We start from the raw sequence: 7,153 nt of genomic DNA on the forward strand, positions 1-7,153 counted from the left end.
TATTAGCTGAGTAAATAGGTAAAATTATGGGAAGGGAATTTGGAAAAGTTCCTCAATCTCTTCCTCCCCTTAAACCTTTTTCAAAATACATCAAACATCTGCCATATTCTCCACTCCTCTTCATTAGTTGGGAGAAATATATTAAAAACCATTCTCAGAGGAAAATGGTAACTCATTTTTGCAATAAAATAAATACAATTAACTGAGAATGAACATTAAAAATCTGTTATCTGCTGTAAACGAACTATAATTCAATAAAAATTTTTAAAAAGGAAAAAAAGTCTGTTATCTGGGACAGGTGGCTCATGTGTCTGGTAAAGAAAAGAAGAAATAAATACCTCCACCAAATCCTATAAACTGTCACAGCATTTACCCTTATAAGCCAACTTGTTTTTTACCTATAAATGTTTCTTGGTTAAAGTGGCTCAGGGTCACGTCTTTGGAGAATGAGGAATCAGAGACAAAAAACAAAAATCAGAGGCATAATTGGATGCTGGATCAATAATGAAACATTCATGACAGATGTTTAGTATAACTATTTTATAATTATAGTATTTATTAATAACACATAACTACTTTGTCTATTGAAATGTTCTTCATTCTTTCTGTGATAGAGAGAATACAACCTCTGCTCTGAAGCCTTCTGTTCTCACTGAAAATTAGTCATCCCATTTAATATTATATGGTACATGGAACCTTATTCTTATGGCACTTTTGACTTTCATGCAGTCTTTTACTTTATACTAACACCAATGTTTATTTATACTAATTAGATTGTGGAGGTCTACAGCGTTATGTTACCTAAGTCTGTGTCCAGTACACAAAGGGTCCCTACTAAGTATTTTCTAGAGGAATGTTTAGGGACTGACCAGTGTGTCCAGGAATAAAAATCCTTCTAGGATGCATTTTCTTTTTTACCGTAAGCTCTATTCAATTTGTTGTAACTAATGAAATCAAGTGCAATGGCCACAAAAACCAAATGTCTAAAGGAAAGACGGTCCCAGGTACCCTGTGCCCAGAGGCGAAGGGGCTGATGAAGGCAGATGTTCCACGTGAGTGATGGAGGTGGGAGCCCAGCCCCAAAGGAGAGTACAATGGACAGGTGCTCTTCCTGTCAGTCACGCTTCAGTGACAGCCTGTTTAGGAGAGCACAACATCATCCACCAGACAATATTTATTGAGTACCTCCATTGTGCCAGGCATTGTTCTAAGCACAGGGGTTATATTAGTGACCTTTCAATCCACTTTCAGACTCTCTTCAACCATGGCTAAATGCCTGGGAGAGGAAAAGAGATAATGGAAGCAGGCATGTTCCCAGTCACTGAGACTGTCTTTGCCCCTCACTGCTGGAGCACTCAGAAAGAACCACGGAGAGCCTGATGGGCCACAGTGAGTACAAAGGCTCCAGATTCCAAAGTGGACGAAACTCACCAAGCAGGTTATTAATCTTGATTCTGTGATGGTTGTAATTGAGAAACAAGGAATCAATTCAGACCACATGCTGGAAATGAATGTGAAAGATTTTACAAACATCCAAGAATTCTGTGTTGTCTTGAGGAGTGGGAACTGAGTAAGACTGACTGAAAAAAATAACGAAAAACTCAAGTGAGTATATGGATATGATATCATACTCATTTTATGTCTAGCTTAAGGTATTAAATTTTAAGCCCCAATTTGTTTGTTATTTTAAGCTCTCTATAAGACATTTGATGACATAAACCTCTGTGCTTGAGTCACCACACACCATGACTCTACCTAATGTCCTAACACGTGTAAGGAAGCTCTCCAGATAATTAATGATTGGTGCCAAATTATACTACTGGCCTAAAAATTGAATTACTGATATTGTTGTGAATAAAGAGATGATGATTATGATGACAGTAATAATAAGTAGCCCTCCCTGGTTTACTCTGTGCTAGACACTGTCTTAATTATTCTTTATATTTAGTAAGTCATTCAGTCCTCACAACAACCCTATGAAATACTATCATCCCTATTTTACGAATTAAAAACTGAGGCACAGAACAAAAGAAGTTCACTGAAGAGTATCTTTTGGATTTTATGAAAATCGATCTTAAAATGAAGATAAATTTGACCATACTTTTCTTAGAAAAAGATAGTGGGGACTCACTCTTATTCTTCCTCTGCCTCTCTGGCCTTTTTGCTGTTCCCCTGATACCCCAAGGTCCCTCTTGCCTCTGCTGTTCCCTCTGCCTGGAAGGGGCTCCCCTGCCCCATATATGTGACATGCTCTTTGCTCCCTTCCAGTCTCCGCTCAAATGTTCCATGTCATTGACATGTTCCCTGACCACTCTGTAGAAAAGAGCATTCCCCTCTTTGATACTCCTATCTTCCTTACCCTGCTTTATTTTTTTTACTACAATAGTTAATTTTATTTGTTCAAGGACTCATCTTGCAAGCATTAAAGCAAGTCTGGGCTTTGATTCTGGGAGCCCGGATTCCCATACTTAGGAAGATAACAGCAAAAACTGCTCCATGTACATGGATGAAAACTAAAGGCTCATGGTTAATCACACTGTAGTTTTTAAGTTTCTACAGCCTAGAAGCCAGAAGTCACCGGTCCTTTAGGTCCATCTGGATGTCCCACAGGGTTTCTGCACTTTTATTGAGTTGGGCAAACTTATCACTTACCCTGCTTTAAATACCATAAAGTGCCATAACATGTACCCCTCTACTGACTTGGTATAGTTGTTAATTTATTTGTATATTTTTCATTTCCTCTCACTAGTGTGGAAATGTCAGTGGCATGATGAGAGGGACTCTGACTGTTTTGTTCACCATTGTATCCCCAGCTCCTGGAAAAGTATTTGGAATTAATCAATAAATAAAATAGCTTAAAGAAAATAACAGTACAGCCCAACTACTAGATTTATCTTTCAAAAAGATTAGTTTAACATTTTGAAAGTTTTAATCAGATAAGAGAAACATATTGCTTTGTTTGACAAAAATTTTACATTAGCTGCTTATAACTGACATACTAACACATGCCAAGTTTAATTACTTCACCTAGTCTTTATCTGAAAGAACCATAAATAACTCTAGAATCTTAAATTATTTCTTTCCTTCTTTAAAGTGAAGGGGTGAACATTTTCTGCTATTGTTTTCTTTCATCTATTCCACCAGATACTGACTAGATATATAAGCAAATACAGCTACTCCTCACCTACATATTCTATTCAGTGGATGACCCTGTGCTTTGGATTACATCACGTCAACTGACCCTCACAAAAACCTTTACGAGGAGACTTCCGAGAAGATGGCGGAAGAGTAAGACGCAGAGATCACCTTCCTCCCCACAGATACACCAGAAATACATCTACACATGGAACAACTCCTACAGAACACCTACTGAAGGCTGGCAGAAGACCTCAGACCTCCCAAAAGGCAAGGAACCCCCCACGTACCTGGTTAGGGCAAAAGAAAAAAATAAACAGAGACAAAAGAATAGGGACGGGACCTGCACCAGTGGGAGGGAGCTGTGAAGAAGGAAAGGTTTCCACACACTAGGGAGCCCCTTCGCGGGCGGAGACTGCGGGTGGCGGAGGGGGAACGCTTCGGAGCTACAGTGGAGAGCGCAGCCACAGGCGTGCAGAGGGCAAAGTAGAGAGATTCCCGCACAGAGGATCAGGGCCGACCGGCACTCACCACACCGAGAGGCTTGTCTGCTCACCCGCCGGGGCGGGCGGGGCTGGGAGTTGAGGCTTGGGCTTCGGTCGGAGCACCGGGAGAGGACTGGGGTTGGCGGCGTGAGCACAGCCTGCCGGGGGTTGGTGCGCCGCGGCTAGCTGGGAGGGAGTCTGGACCTGCCGAAGAGGCAAGAGACTTTTTCTTCCCTCTTTGTTTCCTGGTGCGCGAGGAGAGGGGATTAACAGCGCTGCTTAAAGGAGCTCCAGAGACGGGCACGAGCCGCGGCTAAAAGCGCGGACCCCCGAGACGGGCGGGAGACGCTAAGGCTGCTGCTGCCGCCACCAAGAAGCCTGTGTGCGAGCACAGGTCACTCTCCACACCCCCCTTCCGGGGAGCCTGTGCAGCCCGCCACTGCCGGGGTCCCGGGATCCAGAGTCAACTCCTCCGGGAGAACGCACGGCACGCCGCAGGCTGGTGCAACGTCACGCCGGCCTCTGCTGCCGCAGGCTCGCCCCGCACTCTGTGCCCCTCCCTCCCCCCGGCCTGAGTGAGCCAGAGCCCCCAAATCAGCGGCTCCTTTAACCCCGTCCTGTCTGAGCGAAGAACAGACGCCTTCCGGCGACCTACACGGAGAGGCGGGGCCAAATCCAAAGCTGAGCCCCTGGGAGCTGTGAGAACAAAGAAGAGAAAGGGAAATCTCTCCCAGCAGCCTCAGAAGCAGCGGATTAAAGCTCCACAATCAACTTGATGTACCCTGCATCTGTGGAATACATGAATAGACAACCAATCATCCCAAATTAAGGAGGTGGACTTTGAGAGCAAGATTTATTATTTTTCCCCCTTTCCTCTTTTTGTGAGTGTGTATGTGTATGCTTCTGTGTGAGATTTTGTCTGTATAGCTTTGCTTCCACCATTTGTCCTAGGGTTCTAACCGTCCATTTTTTTTAAATCTTTTTCTTAATAATTTTTTATTTTAATAACTGTATTTTACTTTATCTTCTTTCTTTCTTTGTTTCTTTCCTACCTTCCCTCTTTTAGACAACAAATCATCCCAAATTGAGGAGGTGGACTTTGAGACCAAGATTTATGATTTTCTCCCCTTTTCCTCTTTTTGTGAGTGTGTATGTGTATGCGTCTGTGTGAGATTTTGTCTGTATAACTTTGCTTCCACCATTTGTCCTAGGGTTCTATCCATCCATTTTAATTTTGTTTTTTTTAATTTTTTTTCTTTCTTTTCTCTTAATAATTATTTTTTTATTTTAATAACTTTATTGTATTTTATCTTCTTTTATTTTATTTTACTTTATCTCCTTTTTTTCTTCCTTCCCTCCTTCCTTCCTTCCTCCCTCCCTCCCTCCCTTCTTTCTTTCTTTCTCTCTTTCTAGTTCTACTAATTCTTTCTTTCTACTTTTTCTCCCTTTTATTCTGAGCCGTGTGGATGAAAGGCTCTTGTTGCAGCAGCCAGGAGTCAGTGCTGTGCCTCTGAGGAGGGAGAGCCAACTTCAGGACACTGGTCCACAAGAGACCTCCCAGCTCCACAAAATATCAAACGGCAAAAATCTCCCAGAGATCTCCATCTCAACACCAGCACCCAGCTTCACTCAATGACCAGCAAGCTACAGTGCTGGACATCCTATGCCAAACAACTAGTAAGGCAGGAACACAACCCCACCCATTACCAGAGAGGCTGCCTAAAATCATAATAAGTCCACAGACACCCCAAAACACACCACCAGACGTGGACCTGCGCACAAGAAAGACAAGATCCAGCCTCATCCACCAGAACACAGGCACTAGTCCCCTCCATCAGGAAGCCTACACAACTCACTGAACCAACCTCAGCCACTGGAGACAGACACCAAAAACAACGGGAACTACAAACCTGCAGCCTGCAAAAAGGAGACCCCAAACACAGTAAGATAAGCAAAAAGGGAAGACAGAAAAACACACCGCAGATGAAGGAGCAAGATAAAAACCCACCAGACCTAACAAATGAAGAGGAAATAGGCAGTCTACCTGAAAAAGAATTCAGAATAATGATAGTAAAGATGATCCAAAATCTTAGAAATAGAATAGAGAAAATGCAAGAAACATTTAACAAGGACCTAGAAGAACTAAAGATGAAACCAACAATGATGAACAGCACAATAAATGAAATTAAAAATACTCTAGATGGGATCAATAGCAGAATAACTGAGGCAGAAGAACGGATAAGTGACCTGCAAGATAAAATAGTGGAAATAACTACTGCAGAGCAGAATAAAGAAAAAAGAATGAAAAGAACTGAGGACAGCCTCAGAGACCTCTGGGACAACATCAAATGCACCAACATTCGAATTATAGGGGCTCCAGAAGAAGAAGAGAAAAAGAAAGGGACTGAGAAAATATTTGAAGAGATTATAGTTGAAAACTTCCCTAATATGGGAAAGGAAATAGTTAATCAAGTCCAGGAAGCACAGAGAGTCCCATACAGGATAAATCCAAGGAGAAATACGCCAAGACACATATTAATCAAACTGTCAATAATTAAATACAAAGAAAACATATTGAAAGCAGCAAGGGAAAAACAACAAATAACACACAAGGGAATCCCCATAAGGTTAACAGCTGATCTTTCAGCAGAAACTCTGCAAGCCAGAAGGGACTGGCAGGACATATTGAAAGTGATGAAGGAGAAAAACCTGCAACCAAGATTACTCTACCCAGCAAGGATCTCATTCAGATTTGATGGAGAAATTAAAACGTTTACAGACAAGCAAAAGCTGAGAGAGTTCAGCACCACCAAACCAGCTTTACAACAAATGCTAAAGGAACTTCTCTAGGCAAGAAACACAAGAGAAGGAAAAGACCTACAATAACGAACCCAAAACAATTAAGAAAATGGGAATAGGAACATACATATCGATAATTACCTTAAACATAAATGGATTAAATGCTCCCACCAAAAGACACAGATTGGCTGAATGGATACAAAAACAAGACCCATATATTTGCTGTCTACAAGAGACCCACTTCAGACCTAGAGAAACAAACACACTGAAAGTGAGGGGATGGAAAAAGATATTTCATGCAAGTGGAAACCAAAAGAAAGATGGAGTAGCAATTCTCATATCAGACAAAATAGACTTTAAAATAAAGACTATTAGAAGAGACAAAGAAGGACACTACATAATGATCAAGGGATCAATCCAAGAAGAAGATATAACAATTGTAAATATTTATGCACCCAACATAGGAGCACCTCAATACATAAGGCAAATACTAACAGCCATAAAAGGGGAAATCGACAGTAACACATTCATAGTAGAGGACGTTAACACCCCACTTTCACCAATGGATAGATCATCCAAAATGAAAATAAATAAGGAGACACAAGCTTTAAATGATACATTAAACAAGATGGACTTAATGGATATTTATAGGATATTCCATCCAAAAACAACAGAATACACATTTTTCTCAAGTGCTCATGAAACATTCTCCAGGATAGATCATATCTTGGGTC

General features: G+C 41.4%; 1 protein-coding gene across 2 annotated transcripts in view; it reads right to left on the reverse strand.

Moving 5' to 3' along the window:
• The window catches only part of ARHGAP29 (Rho GTPase activating protein 29), an 82,552-nt gene extending 78,457 nt beyond the window's left edge, over nucleotides 1–4,095 (reverse strand). The window contains exon 1 of one of the 2 annotated variants that reach the window (XM_079913554.1): nucleotides 3,667–4,095. The gene's annotated coding sequence lies outside the window, so the exon portion shown is untranslated. The remainder of the gene's footprint in view (nucleotides 1–3,666) is intronic. The other variant, XM_079913549.1, reaches the window with a different exon arrangement.
• Between the last annotated feature and the right edge of the window lie 3,058 nt (nucleotides 4,096–7,153).

The sequence above is a fragment of the Stenella coeruleoalba genome (genome assembly GCF_951394435.1).
Source record: "Stenella coeruleoalba genome assembly, chromosome: 1".
Taxonomy (NCBI): domain Eukaryota; kingdom Metazoa; phylum Chordata; class Mammalia; order Artiodactyla; family Delphinidae; genus Stenella; species Stenella coeruleoalba.